Source organism: Phalacrocorax aristotelis, chromosome 1 (assembly GCF_949628215.1).
Source record: "Phalacrocorax aristotelis chromosome 1, bGulAri2.1, whole genome shotgun sequence".
NCBI classification, from domain to species: domain Eukaryota; kingdom Metazoa; phylum Chordata; class Aves; order Suliformes; family Phalacrocoracidae; genus Phalacrocorax; species Phalacrocorax aristotelis.
The window spans coordinates 209,735,474-209,753,604 of NC_134276.1; positions in this window are offsets into that span (position 1 = coordinate 209,735,474).

The window sequence follows — 18,131 nt, forward strand, 5'->3', positions numbered from 1 at the left end:
AGTATTACGGTTTTAGTTGGGATAGTGTTAATTTTCTTCATTGTAGCTGCTCTAGTGCTGTGTTTTGGACTTAGTATTAGAATAATATTGATAACACACCAATGTTTTAGTTGTTGCTAAGTAGTGTTTACACTAGTCAAGGACTTTTCCAGCTTCCCATGCTCTGCTGGGTGCACAAGAAGCTGGGAGGGGAGGGGGCACAGCCAAGAGACCTGATCCAAACTGGCGGAAGGGGTATCCCATATCATATGACGTCATGCCCAGTATATCAACTGGGGAGAGTTGGCCAGGGGAAGAAGCGATCGCGACTTGGGGACTGGCGACATCGGTCGGTGGGTGGTGAGCAGTTGCAGCACTTGCTGTTTGGTTTTTTAGCTCCTAAGGTTTCATCTCTCTCTCATTATTTCCTTGCCTTTTCATTATATTAGTGTTAGTATTAGTATTAATATTACGGTTTTATTTTAATTCTTAAACTGTTCATATCTCTACCCACGAGTTTTCTTACATTAGCCCTTCCGATTCTCTCCCCCATCCCACTGGGGTGGGGAGAGTGAGCGAGTGGCTGTGTGGTGTTTTGTTGTTAACTGGGGCTAAACCACAACTCTCAGTGTGTATATCCAGGGCTGCCATTTCCTAGGTATAAAATCTGGCACTTCTGTATCACTCAAGGCTTACAGAAAGTTTTAAAGAAAAGACAAAATAAAATCAAAACAAAATTTAATCCAAAAAATGTCAGTTGAAAATATGATAAAAACACAGATTCTCCAAAATGCCTTATATTAAAGATCTCAATTTTCTTTTGATAAATCACCTCAATTTCTCATGAAGAAAATACAGTAAATATAGTCACATATCTAGACCGGTAAAGCGTTTGAGACTGGGTCACAGGGGAAATTTCTTGGGCTGGCGACGATCAATACAAGAACTGGAACTTGGCTAAAATTTGCTGAAATGGGAGATGACAAGTGAAGCTTTGGATCACAGGTACAGTGCAATGAAATTTCTCAAGGATCAAACTTAGACTAACTTCATGTAATGTTTTCATTATAACTTTGGTGCAGAAACCCAGAAGTGATCTAATAAAACATGACAACACAGAGCTGAAAGTCATTGTCACTGTAGTGAAAGATGGTGTTGCCGTAGAGAAAGAATGGGATGGCCTTTTGTTAGAGAGACAGAAATGGGTGAAAATTCAGTACTATGAAAAGTGAGAACATTTATGCAGTACTAAAACTTTCTGCTGGATGCGTTGGATGCTGTGGGTTTGAAAGTAACAAAGAAGAAGAGAAGGTTGCATTTTAGAGACTCACAGCATGACTATGAGCTGCTGATGTTGTAGAGCTATGTAAAGGCATATGCGATCCAAAGAGAATGCAGGAAAAATTCCTGTGTACAAGGTAATGGGAAGACCTCATCTGGTGCAGTGCAGGCAGTCGGATACTCAAACAATAGAAAGATGGATTCAAATGGGAACAAAGTGTCAGGCACCAAAGTATGGATGTCACCTGAAGATTTCCTAGTACTGGTTATGGTTTGTTTCTTATTGTGAAAGGCAAACTATTCATAGCCTGCCTGTGACAGTGATAACTTTTGTGTTCTAGCCTTTCTGCCTCTGCAGAACCAGGGCCAGGTAAGAGCATGCCCAATAGCACAGCAAGCATAAGGAAGCACTGGTCATTAACGTCTCTTCAAAGATACCATATCGTGCTGAAGAATATGCAGGCAAGGATGAAAATGAATGTTCATGTCTGAATAGTTTTCTGTACAAGCTACTTCACAACCTCATTGTGTCTGCGTGTTTTCCATAACCAGCAGTATGTTCTGGTTTGATTTGAATCCATAAAAAAAAAATAAAGGAATTAATGTGGCAACAGTTCACTCCAGTCTTGCCTGAAATCTCATCTAGTCTCTGAAAGCTCAACCATCTCTATGCTCTTATTAGAATTGCTTTTAGTTCATTCCCAAGTTAGACAGATAAATGCAAGCATCTTACTTATCCTGTAGATTAAAAACACTGGGGTCCACCTTGCCCATCTTAGTTACAAATATTAAAAAAGTTTTGCATTCAAATTGACCTAACTTTCTATAAAATAAGATGTGAAGAATTTTGACTCCAACAGTTAATACACTGTCTGCTCGATCCATAAAACTCTAGTCCCTGGATAAGGAAGCTAAAACAGCCTAGTATTTAAAAAAATATAAATATATATCTATAAAAAATTCAGCTGTGGCTGTAATATAAAACTTACTACAGCCTGTCTGAGAGAAGCCAGTGAACCAGGATAGCATGAAGCTATTTCTTATATCCTTCCTTTCACCAAAGGATACAAAGTCCTTAGTCAGCCTCATTATTAGATTAGGCTATTATGAGGAACTGATCTGTCTACTGAAGTCTCCATTCTTTATATTTCTGTTCTTCTTGGAGTAGAATATTTGCTGCTTCCTTTCCAGTGTTTTCTTTGAGAACATTCTTCATTATATTTGCTACCAAAGTGACTTTCCAGTGCTGTGTGATGATTTTCAGTAAATACCTCTATAGTTGCTTAAAAATAAATAACAACACCCACCCCCCACCCCCCAACTTCAGGGTTACCAAAGTACAAAACAGAATCTGAAAAGTAGTTTCCACTAAAACAAAGAAATGGGGAGGGGGACCCCATCAATTTATCTTTTTGAGGCATAAGTAAATATGTTTCTAATTCCAGTTTGAATTTATATTCTACAGTTCAAAATCTGAATTAAATTTAAAGAAAAAAAAACAGGTTTTGTAAAGGGTTCAAGATCTAAACCAAATCTTCCTGGGTGCCCCACAGCAGAGATTTTTGATCTGGCTATTTTTCCTATTTAACCTAAAGTTCAGATCCTGAACATAGATTTTTCTTCATTTTTACATTTAGCCACTAACATGGAGACCCAGGGTTAGTTTGGCTCCACTGACCTGGAGGCTCTTCAGCTGTGCGCAGTGAGAATCAGTAAATACCTAGGAGTATTTCAGCTGGGGGGATTACAGTCGTGCCAGTGTTTCCCAGAACAGCTGCTGCAAGAAACTTGCTTAATACCTGCTGCCTGTAAAAAGAATTAAGCAGCAAATGAGGGCTTACCACAGGACCTCTGTCCAGGTTTACTGAGCATGCCTGGAGAAGCAAGAGAGTGGGCATTTTTCTTTCTTCAGGGACATATATGCCCCTTAGTTGGAGTTAGCTGTGGTTGTGAAAGTAGGTGTTTAAGGGTTTAGAAGAGGCAAGGAGAAGAAAACCTGCTCACACCACTGGTGTTTCTGTAACCTGTGCATGAACTTTCGAATTAAGTAGCTTTGTTCATAAGCCTTAGTTATCTGGCATAGAACAGCTTCACCACTAATGCCAAAAAACCCCATGTGGTTTAGAAATAGCAGTCAGTCCTCTCAACTCCTCACAGCTCTTAAATACACTAATCCAAGAAATAAATATATAAATGTGCTCTAAAAACTCATATTACCCAAAATTTGTTTTTAAAGGTGCAGTTGCTCAATAGTAAGGCTTGAGGGTCTTTTTCATCAAACTGTTTTGGAGGAATAAAAGAAAAACAGGTTTTATGTGTAGAAAGCAAATACCAAGCAGGGGTGTTTCAAAAAAGCTAAGTAGTTTAGTCTTAATAAAATCCTTTCGTGTTTGTCTTCAACACAGAAAACACAGCGGGTCAGTTTAAAAAGTCAGGCTACTTGCCTGATAGAAATAAAAGGCGGATTAAACTCCTCCTACAACCTTAGTGTCTTCTTTGAGAGGAAGTAAAAGTGCAGTTTAAGCTCCAAGTGTAATTATAAGGAGCTCTATTTTTGTGAGATGGAAACAAAAAGTGAATTCCACCTGGCTGGGTGAGGAAGCAGTGTGTGGTCTGGTGATGGCCCAGGTTCAACTTTTTTGTAGACTTGTCCAAAGTAATCTAATCCCTGTGTCCTGTCTCCCAGTTTACAGGAAGATCTAAAACCAATTCCCTGAAAACTGTTGAGAAGATAAATACATGAAGACTGTGTGATAAGGAAGACATCATGTCGTTACTGTAGATTCCCAGTTCTTACAGTCTAATGAAGCAAGTGCAATGCATTTCATAGATAATGACCTTTTCAAGCATCAGTCTTGCAGTACTCTGCTGCAATACCTCAAACATCCTGGTTTTTACCACTTCTCTTAGGGAGCAAGGGATGTTATTACCTTACCTTGACACAGCACTATATAACAACATGGTTTCTGCTGTCTCCCTCAGCCATAGTCCCCTGAATAATCATGTGTGAAACTGAAGTAAGAAAGCCCACACAATGTAGAAACACCCAGCTCTGACAAAAATATCCCAAGGGATGATTTTTTGGTCTATTCTTTGCCAAACTGTTTTGGTCCTGTCTTTTGAACAAGCCTTTTGTGGAACAACAATTAGGTTTTCCAGTAACACACTGGGGTCATTTGGGAGAGGAACCTCTCAAGCCACTCTGAACCAGAGAAGCAAAATAACATGCTTTTTTTCTACTACCAAATGCCAACCTGATAGATCAGTTATTCACTTGGTCAATAAAAGAGATCTGGGGATGTTTTTAAGAGAGTTGAAAAGTAAATAAAACATCAGCTTAGAGCCTGTGGCAGAGAAAATCTTGGATATTCTAACCATAGCAACTTAAAAAATAGAAAGCAAATAAAAGATGGTCTGAAGACCATGCTTGGAAAACATTGTGCATTTTGAGTCTCTCACATAAGCCAATGACTGATTTTTTCAAGTGTTTGGGAACGGTAATGATTAATTTTGCCTATAGAATTCCTCTGAATATTACTCATTTCATGTTCCTTTGAAACTCCTGAGGGATATCTTCTCATCCTTGGAATTTGTTCCTGTTCATTTTAAACATTTCTTCTTTGTTTCTAAGCCTTGATTGAGCAAAGCAGACATGAAATGAAGACTCTATGAATAAAGCTTTACACAGATGACATTACAACGCCCATCGAATGGAACTAAAATCTTCCAATTATAAACATTTGGAGATATAGGAATATTTGGACAAATTCAACAAGAAGCTGGCAGGGTGGTCCATTTTAATTCTGATATTGTCCATCCCTGACATTTTCTCTTTATTTATTCTAACGAGGACTTTCAAATAGTTCCTTATATTCACATTCAGAAACTAGATTAACTGTTTAATCTTGGCTGCTACTTGAAAGCTATGTCCTAGATTAATATCAGCCGGGAAAACTAACTTGTGACTTCAAAGTAGAAAAACCGAGTAATGGCTGACAATCAACCTGAAACCAGCTGTCACAGGTCTCCAGTAACATAGACAAAGAGAAATCACCGCGGGCAAGTGTTTAGGTAATCAGACCTTTTCTAGGAATGGAGCAACAAGCTCTTTTGGTAGTTCAATTTGCACACAGATCATATAAATCCTGGTATCTGCATTTAGAGTTAACAATGAAGTTTAAGCCTGTTACACCTCAAGGGTGAACAGAACTCAACAGAGAAAACTAAGCTAAAGTCCAGTCTAGGAATGAGCACCCTTTTCTAACACATGTGTTTCCCAGATGGAATACTGTGTCCTCTATCTCCATTCGGTACTTTTGACTGAATTGCTTGCTAAAGCAATCCTTCCTCATGATTAATGATTTTTTCCTCAAATTGTACTCTGTAATTCAATTTGTGGATAGTCAAAAAAATTCTAAGGTTAATGGACTCTATAGACACAAAAGAATTCCATATTTTCTAATCTGAGGAGTCACAGTTCTTTAATGGAGGTATGATAATTGAACTAGATGATCATATGATCCAGAAGCATTTTCATTATGAAAACTGAATTATGAAAATAAAATGTAAAGTCTACCTCTGTACATGACAAATTAGACATAAGCAAATTTATATCTGTTGGATATATTGTTGTGAACAATATAGTATGCTGCTAAATTCTAAAGCTTGGATTTGACTAAGTTTAGGTTATGGTCCCACTGCATTTAAATAATTAATTTTTTACATGTAAAGTGTCTCGATGAGCTTCTCAGATTTGCAGAATGATGGCATTTTGAGTGGATATCCGATCCAGGCTTGTCCATTTAACTTTCCAGACATTTTTATTGTTATAAAGCACTCCATAGTGAAAGACATGGATCAGTTCTTTTGCCATACAAAGTTCCTAAGCTGGAGTAAGGCCTGGAGTTTAAACATTTATTTGCTTTAATGGGACTTTACCATGCTGAAAACTCAACATATTGAGCAACAAGTGAAGAGCTGGAATTTAAATCAAGTATACTGCAACAATTGAACAAGGGTATGTGTGAAGAGGGAAGAAAAGACAGCAAAGGTTAAACATTACTTTGGATATTTGGACTGAAAACACTTTGAGACAGTAAGTTTGTTTTAAAAAGCAAGGATTTTCAGTCTGAGTGGGTTCTATTTCAGTTGCAAACATTTTTACAGTTTTAGAGATATTTTCTAATATTAAATATCTTACTCAGCATGACAACAAGCAAATAAAAGCTCCCTGATGTGCTCAGCAAGAACTTAATCCAGCTGGACTGAATAAAGTACAAATAAAATTAATATCTTTTTACCAGGATATATATGATGTTTTCTAGGTCTTCTTGTCAGAAATTATTCAGATAAATCATCCTGACCAGTATCTAGACTGGAGACAGGATTTTTTAACTGCTAGAAATCCTCTGGGCAATGCAATTTCCATTTTGTAGGCTCAGATATTAAAACTAACTGGAGATTTTTGGTGTCACCTCTTAGATACCTGTGTTGGCAATTGATTTTCCAGGTCAGTGCTCAGCACTCCTTCAAATTAGGAATCCATTAAAGTTACACAAACTGGCTTCAAAAGCTACTTCTTTTAGGATCTTGATTTTATGATTAGCAGCTCTCTCTGCACTAAGACAACTGCACTAAAGACAGCAAGGGTGCTGCTGGCCTTTCTTTTACACTGTTTTGTAAAGAACCCAAGAACTGGTGTGATTTCCACCTCTATGGAAAAAGTAACTACAAAATGCCAAAGGATGCCAAAAATCAGCAGTTCATGAATAGAAGACTACTGCCTACCCTGTCTCTGTGGCCTCTCAAGCATGGGGTTTTTTGTCCGGCCTTTTTCTCTTGTTACTCCTACTTTCTTGGGTGATAAGGTTTAAGTGTACCAAGGGGCTCAAGAAGAAAATTAATGCTGAGAAAGAAAGAACAGGGAAAGATGGTCTCTACTCTTAAACTTTGAGTATGTTCCATTTCTTTCAAAGGGCTGGATGAGACCTTACCTTGGCAAAGTTAAAAGGCTATATAAAAGGGAAAAGGCCGCTTTATATTTGTACTGTTTCTCTGTGTTTTTTAATTCATGTACAGTAGTGACTGGATGAAGAACGACTAGAAGGAGCTTTTGTCTGATCTGTAATGGTAACCTTCACATCCTGATTTGCCAAATTCAACACACTGTCGTTTGATATCTGTGGAGAAGGAGGGCCATTTTTGCCAGTCAGCAGTGAATGGGGTTTTTTTTGTTAAACACTTTTTTAAGAGTGTGCCATATGCTCAGCAGACATCAATGGCATAGTTCGAGAAGCAAATACAACTACAGGAATTATTATCAGCCCAGGACTTAGGCATTTTCCTTTCTCCATCATTTTTCCAGGAAGCACCTAGTCACATGGCTATAAAACTAGGAGCCGGGGTCTCATAAATACTAATTTTCTCTCTTTTCTTCTGTATCTATGGATATTTTGAGGGAAGTAAGCCTCTAAAATCAACAGTAAGTTTCAGATATTATTACTCAGGCACAGAATATCAAAACATGATTTGTAATTCCCATGCTTTTTAGTTTATCAAGCATCAAAGCTGTGATGTATAAATTTTATACCTTCCAGCCCCAACATAATATTCATAAACTACAGATTCCAACCATACATGAGAAAAAATGCATATCCACACATTGTATATTGTATTCTATACACTTTCCATTTTGTCTGCCACTTGAGATAGGGTTTCAAAGTCATGCATAAACCTTCATTCACAGGGCTTATGCAAGCTTGCATTGATGGATGAAACTCATACTCACTATGTATATGGGAAAAAGCACTTTATGTAATCCTCATAAATCCTATAGTGATGTGAGTGCTGTTTCAGCTGAGACATTCCAAGGGAAAGTGAAAGATCAAGCTCCAACTGCATTTGTTAATTAGATAATGTCGCTTTTTGTACCATTGTTATCTCAAGGGACTTATATAAGAATAGACAAATGGCCAGTTGATTGGGGTATTAGCTGATCATCTCTGGAAGCCTAAGTTAAAGCCCTACCAAGAGTCACAGGCATTTAGTTATCACTCCTAATTGTCCATTAGACAAAACCTTGACTTAATGTGGTAAAACTGGTTCTTGCTGTTCAAGGAGAGGTCAAGGGCTGTACTGACAGAGATACTGTATCAGGCCCAAGATGTGCTGGAAGGTTTAGAAGGAGGAATCCAGCAGAGCTTCTTCTCACACTATGCCCTGCTTAAGCAAACGCATCTCCATGGGGTAGTGAGCAGAAAAACTGGAAGAGCACCAGGAGCTATTTACACAACTGGAACCATTCCATCGTCAGTCAATTGAAGCAAATAGCTGTAAAAGTGTTCTCTATTTCAGCTGTCCAAGAACAACACAACAAAGTGGACATCATGAGAAGTCAGTTGCCATAGGCACACAAGTGTCTAACTGAGAGAACACCCACATATACTGAACGTTGGTTCAGCAAATCCTAACTTTAGTTCTTTTTAGTGCAAGCATTGCTGTCACTCAGCTCAAAGTAACCTAGATGCTTCAGGGGAAACATGGAGCCACTGGGTAGGTCCACCTCTGAGATGAGACAGGAAAGAAGCAAACACAACGTCCAGCTTAGACAGAGGTGGGATTTCTTGTTTTCTCACACCAGGCTTCACAGACACTGGTTCCACTCGACTAGCTCTTCAAGTCTGTGTACCTAACCCTTCTAAAAATACAGGCTTCCCAGTGTTCATTTCTCAGAGTTTTTAGATAAATTCTGGTAGGGATGGATAATTCTTGTAAGTAATTCTTGTAAGTACCAGCACCAAAGACTTGTGTGAAAAGGTCTTTGGAGATACTCTGAGCTTTTAAAATCTTACTTAATCATAGTTGTTCAGTTTTGAACATGGATAACAGGTTTCTTCCTCTGATTTTCTAACTATAAAATCCAAGGGCAACCAAACAGAATTTGACCAAAGTAGTTGGACAGTAAAGTCCTGCTTTTATGAATTTTTAAAGCTAGATCAAATGAAAGAGGTCATTTTCCTTTTGGATGCTGCTGCATTTTCTTTTTATTTTAGAAGCTAATTGTTCAGGGTTGTTTTCATTTGAATGAGGCATGAACGTAAATTCCTATAGCAACACAGCCATTCAGTGCCAAATGCAATAAAGTCTCATGACAACAAAAGAAATTATTTTTCATAAGTCTTAATTTAGCTCTGCTGCTTCTCTTCCTCCCAAGCAAGCTTCCTTCTGTCTCTGCAGTGCCTCCAGCCTTCCCTTCCACTCCTCATAAATGAAGGTATTGGAAAAGAGGTTCCTAAGCCATGACCAATGCCTTTCCTCAGGCTTTTTTTGGACTTGCACGTTTCTGAAGAACCCAATCCTTTGCCAACTCCCAAAGCAGAGGTTTCATCTCAGAGTCCAATGATCTAACCTGGAACACGCTCATCTAAAGAACATGCTCCACAATAACCTCCCACAACAATTTACAACCCAGACAAGACAGAACAAGACTGTTACTTTTTGGAAAACATGATCTGCAGCTATGTTAGTTTGGGATGTGATCTCCAAAATGAGCAGTTCAAGTATTTAATTTAGGAACACCTAGTTATTGTAGGTCATTGTTCTAGTTCAGCTGGGGTTAAGCTTCTCTCTAAGAGAGTTCTAAATGTATGTTCAATTTTGGCTTTAGGAAACATTGTACCATGGGAGCTGTATTTCTTCAAATAAAGTATATCACAGAAGATGTAGTGCAGAACACAGTCTTACTGTGATATCAACGGGTAGTAAAAATAAGAGCCTCTACACAATATATACTTTGTCACTCTCTGATTGGTTGCCTTCAGATTTCTCCCTTCTTGCATTCCCAGAAAATCCTAATGCGCCTCCCATCAGGATTTACTGCCTCACTGTATCAGCAAACCCATGCATCAAATACATGGCTACGATATGAATCAGAAGATGCAGAGAATCTTCAGAATAAATAAATGGCAAAATATTGATGTGTGAACACAGTAATGGGATCCTGAACTGCGTAGTACATCTGAAAGAACTGAGAGGCTTGAATTAGGTTAGGTTAGATTAAATCTGGGAACAAGATTTACAGTGAAAGCTGGGTGATTTTTAATTTCTTTTCTTCTTCTTTTTGGACAAACGGTAGCTCCCTCAAGTTCTGTGTCCAGAAAATTTTATGAAGTTGGAAGGAAAAGGGCTAGTTTCTTAAAACTGCCTTAAAGAAAAACAGAAACAATGTGTCCTTTTTCTACCCAGTAATCACAGAATTCATCCAGAGGTGAAAAAACACAGGATCAAATTTTATTCTAGCAAAAAAAGAAGTAATTCAAATCTTCCACCTCCCACAGCAATCCTTTCAACAATTCAATAAACCAGGGTATGATTTCAAGGGAATATGGCAATCTTATAATGTCAGAAATTCTGAAGGTGGCCTCCAGTTTCTTCTTTGAGAACTTTGAGTTAAATATACATTATCCCATATAAAAATATTAGCACTAGTTATTCCACCCACGTGTTTTGAGACACTTACCTGGGCAGTGATTATTATGCTCCACTCTTGTGAATGTTTATTTATAGGAAGTGGAAGAGCTCAACCATGATGCTGCCATGAAGGTGCACTTACTGCATTCTTCTAGGGGGGAGAAAGTAGGTTCAAATGTCCTCAGGCAGAGTGTGATGTATTGAACCTGAACCTAGACCTGACCCTATAAAACCATTCAATGCTGCCCAGGGTTTGATGGCCTATGCTGACAGGTATTGAATCAGAAGTAGGGTCAAGCTGTTTTCCAGTAGTAGCTTTTTTTGGGAAGAATTCTAAGTCTGCCTCTTTTCTTTTAGGTTGGGTTGTTGGACAAAATAACAGGTTTTCAGGTTTTTGCCTGTTCAAATCTGAACCGATTTTTCTCCTGTACCTAGTCACATACCATCTTCTTTTTCTCTCTCCCCTTTAGATTCAGTTGTGGAACTAGAATAAACAAATTACAGCTGTCTTATTTTCACAGCCCCCTCACAGTCTATGCCAGCTGTCTAATCACTATCAAGTCTTTTGTGGGCCTCACAGTTGAGACGACCTCAGGAAAGACGAGGAAGGAGAGGGCAAAGACTAGCTGTGTCCATCAACGCACAAGGATGGCACAGAGCATCTGTCTATGTCACTTAGGACTAGAGTGATTGGCAACAGAAACCCAAACTGAATAGGAATAGAGCTGATGCTTTGACAGCAGGAAAGAGATAACAGACACAGGATGACCCATCTGTGCTCAGTCTTGGTAGGATGAATACAGGCTGCTCCATGGCTGTCAAAGTCCTGACTCTCAGTAGTCAAGTCAGCTTCAAGGTAAGGGGGTGTAGTTTTCTTCTTAATCCCATATAAAACAGGACTTCAGAGAAGCAGTCTAGTACCTCTGAGAAGAGGTACTTCTGAATTGACTGTTCAAGAATAATATGTGATATGTTTTACCAGTCTGGAAGCTTTGGTGTACTTCTGTAACTCAGTTCCTCTCCTGTTTCTATGTACTGGATGTTTTCCCTTTCCCAACACCAGGACGATTCATATAGGAAAGCCAGATAATTTTTCTCCATTAAAAAAAAATCAGTATTGTAAGAAATGTAAAATTATGTAAAATATTCAGCCAAAATGTCTCTGAGTAATCAGTTAAAAATTGTCCCCTCATTAAGAAAAGGTATATCTTCAGTTCAAAGGAGACAATGCACCACCTAGTACTATGCCTTTAAGAGATGCGGAAGTGCTAAATTAGACTAGTTTGTGATGTTAACATAATGTTCACATTACACATTTGTGCTGCAGTAATTCCCACAAGTTGTCCTTTAAATTGCCTCAGCTACTGTAGCAGAACAAAGTAGTGCAGAAACAATGAAGAATTTTCACATACTGCTCTTCCAATGACTGTGGCAGTGGTCTCGTTGCGGTAAACACAGCGAGGGTTACCGACCCGGTCTGAACAAATTTGCCAGTTAATACCATTGCAATTACTATCTCTGTTAGAGACTATTGAATGGCTATTTAATTTCATTTTATTTATTTTACAATTTTATTTTATTTGGAAGTTACTGGGAAGATTGTGACAAGCCCTATCCCATTGTTACACTGTCATTAAGTCACAGAGGTCTAAGCCAACCCAGGGGAATTTTTAAGAGCTTTGCTGATTCTGCATGCCCAGCTGTGTGAACAGAGCTTAAGAACATGCGTCTCATGTGGAAAAGAATGCTTTTCTCCCATAGCTTTGTGGTAACTGACTTTGGGAAAAAGAGGACTTCAATTTTGCAAACTTTAAGTCATTTGAGAAAGCCGCAATAAATATGTTGAATAAAACTATCTGCTTCTGATAGCTGCAATCTTGGCATGTTCTTAAAATATTCACAGTCTGAGTAATTATGCTGGTCATGTATTGAAGCTTCATGGAATCTGCAAGCTATGCTTACATTTTTAATGGTTAAAAAGTCAATATTCACACAGTATATGTTCAAGACAATGAAATCATGCTGCACTTTCTCTACTTCATCATAAAGGTCTCAAGATAGAGTAAAAAAATATTTAGGGTATTATTCTTTTTTCTTGTAAAAAAAATCTCTATGGAGGCCATACTCTATTGTCTTAAGGCCCAGCTTTAGTAAGTGGAAGTTCAGGATGTTTGGGGCCTACTGGGACTGTGCTGTTTGTGATCTTACCCAAGTTGCCTGGTTTGGAGAAGCAGGAGACAGGAAAGGAAATTTACTCCAGGTTCATGTTGGAAAAAAAACCACCAACAACAAAATATAAACCCACAAAAAAACCCCAAAATCAAAACAAACAGGAAAAACCTTATGAATCTACTTATAGTTTTGGGGTCACAAGCCCCTAGCTTGTTTTCCATGTAGAATATTTATGGTGGGACTGTTTCAATCTCTTTGCAGAAGAAAGTTGCAATACTAATGTCAGAAAGAAAGTAACTTTCCTGGAGGTAGATTTATTTTTCATTTTCACATTGCAGGGACCCTTCTCCTTAATGCCTTTGTCATTCAGGTTATTACTCTGCAGAGAGTGCTGGTCCAAATTTAAGTGATATATTTGACTTAATATTTTAGTACACTTTTTTGCTGGTCTTATTCCTTTCGTGGATTTTTTTTCAGAAGTATGTCAAGTACAACTTGCTTGTTCATATTTTCAAACTCTTGTGAGTATATTTCTAAAGTGTCTCACATCCCAAAGGAGATATCAATCTCTACCATAAGGTTATTATATGGTAACGAATTTACCAGTAGTCATCTTTGCAAAATTACCTTTCTGGCATTGTTTGAAGATTTTCCCAACCCATGGCACAAAAATCAACATAATAGAGAGTATTGAACATTTTATGGGGTGTGTGTGAATGAGTGTCTGGGAAAGGTCAGGCTTCCAGGTGAACCAGCCACCAGTGGAACAGGAGAAATGTGCTCCACTCCGTTCTTGTCCCACCTCATCACTCTTTTTTTTTTGTACAAGAGATGAATTAACTTTTTGAGTGTCTTCTTGCCAACAGAAAATGTGAAAGCCATCAGTATGGGCAGTGGATAATAACAATACGGCCAATCATAGTTTCTTTATAATTTTTTAAACTAATGTGCATTTCTGCCTAAAAAGCAAAAACTAATAATCCCACCCTTTTACTTATTCTCAGTATTTAAACCAGGTTTCATTCTTTCTTTCATCTTGACCATCATGTTCTTGAAAAGCTCATTTTAGATACTGTCAGGGCTATGCCAATATAGACAACATTTCTTCAGGTGATGCACCATCTCCCAAATCCTTCTTCCAGTGGGCTGATACTCCACTGCATTCCTCTGTTGCCATTTTTCTTGTGCTTCAGCTGCTGACTCTGGCTGCGTCTCTGTTACAAACAATGGACAAAGACTGTTCTGTTGTCCTGAACTCCAATGACATGGTATGGCCTGTCTTCACACACCTCACCTGGCTTCTCTCCAGTGAAAACCAGGATGAAAATACCCAAACTGCCCATGGGAAACAGACACAGACATGCACTGTCTCCTGAATGGTGCTCAGGTATTGTCTGGACAATGCTAAATGGCACAAGGCAAAACACAGGCAGGGAGCATGGCAGCTGTTAAATAATACAGATACTGGTGTGATCTTGCTCTGACTTGCTCCCTGGTCAAGGTTTTTAGATTATTTATTGGTATAGACATAATCTCTGAGGCTGGGACCAGCTACTGGTTTTGTCGCTGAAACAGTGTTAGCCGAACAGGTTCTTTATTACTGACTAAAGCTCTTTGGAATGATGGAAATACTATCCTATTACTATAGTGCACTTCTGATTTTTCTGGGAAACCTAGCTTGTGAAACTAGAGTAAAATGAAACTGAGTTTGTAGTGATTTTTTTTCCTGCATTTTTAAAAATTATTATCTTTCTTTCTGTAACCTGAAACAAAAAGTTTCTGAGTGAAACTATGAAAAATGTCCATAATATCTTCTGTTCTACTGGAAAACAGAGAATCATTTTTCTTTGTGAGTACCATCGAAAGTGTGGTTGTCCACACAACCCCTGTCAAGAAATAATATGGATGATCTAAGAGAAAGAAAAGCAAATCAGGAAACTGCCTGCAGAGATAAGAGGGAGGAGGATTTAAAAGGATAGTGTTTCCATAAATCAGGGCAACCGGTGACAGCTTTAAAGCAAGGGTCAAAAACATTGCGAGAGGTGTCACTTGGATAAGAAGTTAATCCAAGTTTCCATCTCCCTGCCTTTAGTGCTTGTTCAAGTGGAAGTTAAAGATCCCATGGCATTATTTAAGGATCATAAGAGATTGATATCCTGCCCAAATTCTCTCTTTCAGGATCATCAGAGACCTCTGCACCACTATCAATACACACAGATTTATGTGATTGCTATAAACAAAGGAACACATTTGTCTGCATACCATAGCTACAGTTTATTCATCTTGTTTGTGTAGCAGCACAGAATGTTAAGTCGGCAGAAGAATGGTGGGTAGTGTACATTGCAAAACCCATCAGGGTGGGTTTGCAGTGAGAAAAGAGGAAAAAAAATTATAATAGAACTTTCTTTCACAGAGGATGCCAAACAACCATGCAAACTGAGCATCAGAGCACCACAATACCTACTGACCCAAACAGGAAGTTTTGCCCAAACTTCTCAAAAATTCCCTGAGATACACTCTGTATGGAATTATGTTGCCACATCCTAATAGAAATTAATCCTCCCACCTCAAAAAGAAAATTACATTTATATTATTCTCTTGGCAGCCTGAAACCAAAGAGCTGAAATGCCAACTCTATAATTTAAGGATTCAGATTTTGCATTTCCTCACACAGAGTGGCCTTTACTCACAGGGACATCCTGTAGGATTATTTTCTTGCAAGTCAGTTGGTAGGTTTTGAAATGGAAAGTGTATAAGTTAATATGCCTGAGGAGGAGGGAAATGGTGCTTGTGTTTCAGTGAAGCAGACATTGAAGCGAACAATGAAGCAAACACCTGTGCTACTGCCACAACATCTCATCAACAGCATAGGTAGGAGCTCTGATGTAAAAAATAAAAAAAAAACCCAAAACTCTTGAAACTGATCTGTACAAAGCAAATGTCTAGTTTGGGTATAACCCAAACCTGACTCATTCTTCCTTAATTTTCCTGGAAGTCAGTCGAGTTGCTAAAGTAAGAGTAAGAAACCTATCAAGTGAGTTATTTTTGAAAGTAGACAAAAGCGTTTTGATATTACTTTGTTTTAAAAAAGGGATTCTGGGTTAATATTATTTACATAAATAATTTTAGCATATATACACACTAGCTAGTGAAGCACAGTGCTCAGGAGTGGGAAACAGAAGGCAGTGCTAATGTGGTTTCACTTCTGTAATGTTGCCATATGTCTTACCCTTCTATTTTCATTATCCAAATGGAAAAGGGGGAAGAAAAAGGTCAGAGAAGTGACATTTTTTCAGTATTAATAGCAAAAAAGAAATTAACTTGAAAGCACTTAACAGCTGGAAAAATTGAAAGCTCTGAGTCTGATTTTCCTCTTACACCAGTTTTACACCAGTAGAACTAACGCCATGGGATCAGGCTGTTGGACAGGTCTCAGGGCATGCTTCCCAGAATGATGATAAAGTGGAAAGGAGTTTCCTTAGGTGGCTGAGTTCCTGTCTAAAGGACTATTTGGATGCTAAAGAGATGTTGCTCTAATTGTACTGTAGATAAACTGCAGTCTTGCATAGAAATCTTTATGATTCAAATCTAAATATAATAAATTTTTGGAAGACTCTTTTGGCCTCCATTTAGTTAATTCTGACATATCCCAGTGGAGTGAAAGCAGTTCTTTCTAAAGGGAATAATATTGCAGGTGGAAGGAGGTATTTAAGTGGAACACACAAGCTGGAGAAGTTACAATGGGGGGAAAAAAATGTGTATGCCAATTCACATAATCCCTGGGGTGGTAACAAGAAGATTTGTATCTATGTGAGGTGATTTCAGATTTAAATTGGAACACATGTGTTAGTGAGTTTGAAGCAAACTGACAGTATCTTTTTAATAGAACTGGAAATTATGAGCAACAGGAATGGCATGACCTTATGGAGCACTAGTGTATAATCTATCGAGATAACAATCAAGGAAGAAGCAATAACATAAAAACAGTGGGGTTTCTTCCTAGCTAACAAGTAAATAAAGGGGAAAAAAAGGCTTCCTGATTGATTCTTCAGTGATTCCCCAGATTATGGTAACTGTCTTGTCTTTGATAGCTAATTTTTGGAGGACACAGAGGTTGCTTTTCTGGAAAGATATTGAGGTAGCAGAAAGGCTTAAACATTTGAAAAGTGATCAGCTGCAGCCATGACAACTAAATGCAGACTTAATACTCCAACTAACTGATCTATGGTTTCTTACAGTGATGAAGGCATCAGGATTAATTTAGCAGAAAACTGTCAAAAGGGTCATTACTGATGCACTGTATGTTTGGAGACATTTGAAAGACAAATTAATCTTCTAATGATATTTTAAAATACATTAATCCCTACCATTAATAGCACATTTGAATTGTAATGGAAGATTATTAATTTAGTCAGGAAACCTTTACATTGCACACAGATTGTAACAGTTTGCTGTTACAGTAATATAGTAAATGATCTTTAAAATACTCATGGCCAGCACATCAGGAGACAGTAGGCATCACAGCTCTCTCTTTGGGAATTTGTTTAAGCTCTTATGTTTGCAATGAGAACCAGAGCGGCTATTGCCACCTCCCTGATGAATGCATCACTCTGTGTGAATAAATCCCCTGTAATTTCTGAAGTGCTATTCTGTGTTATCCCAGAGTAGAGTGAAGCAAGAGTGTCAAAATGTCAGTAAGAGGCAAGAAAGAAACTACCACCTGTCCTTTCTAAAGGAATAAATCACTTTCTCTAGAAATACTGTATTAAGAAGCAACTCTTCAGGTAAATAACCTTTATTTTAAAAACTTCATTGAATGTTGATAAGCTGGAAAAGATTTAATAAGATGTTTCATGTGTTTAAATAAGTGTAAATAAATAAAAATAAAAATAAAAATAAAAATTAAAAAATATAAAAATAAAAATAAAAATAAAAATAAAAATAAAAATTATGGTAATCATAATAATAAATAATAATAATAGGTTTTTATTTGGGATGGAGCCAAAAGATGACTTGCTGATCTGAGAAAAAATATTTTGTTTTGAGATGGGTGAAAGAGCTCTTCTGAGCAATGAACAAAGAAATAAATCATTCAGTTAGCAGCAGATCTCAGATCATTTTAAGCAAGAACCATAGTTCCCGTATTGCAGGTAGGGTGGCAAATTCACTTCATTGCAACTGCTCTGCAAGTCCAGGATCAGTGTGGGAAAAGAGCTGGAACGTGTTTGGTC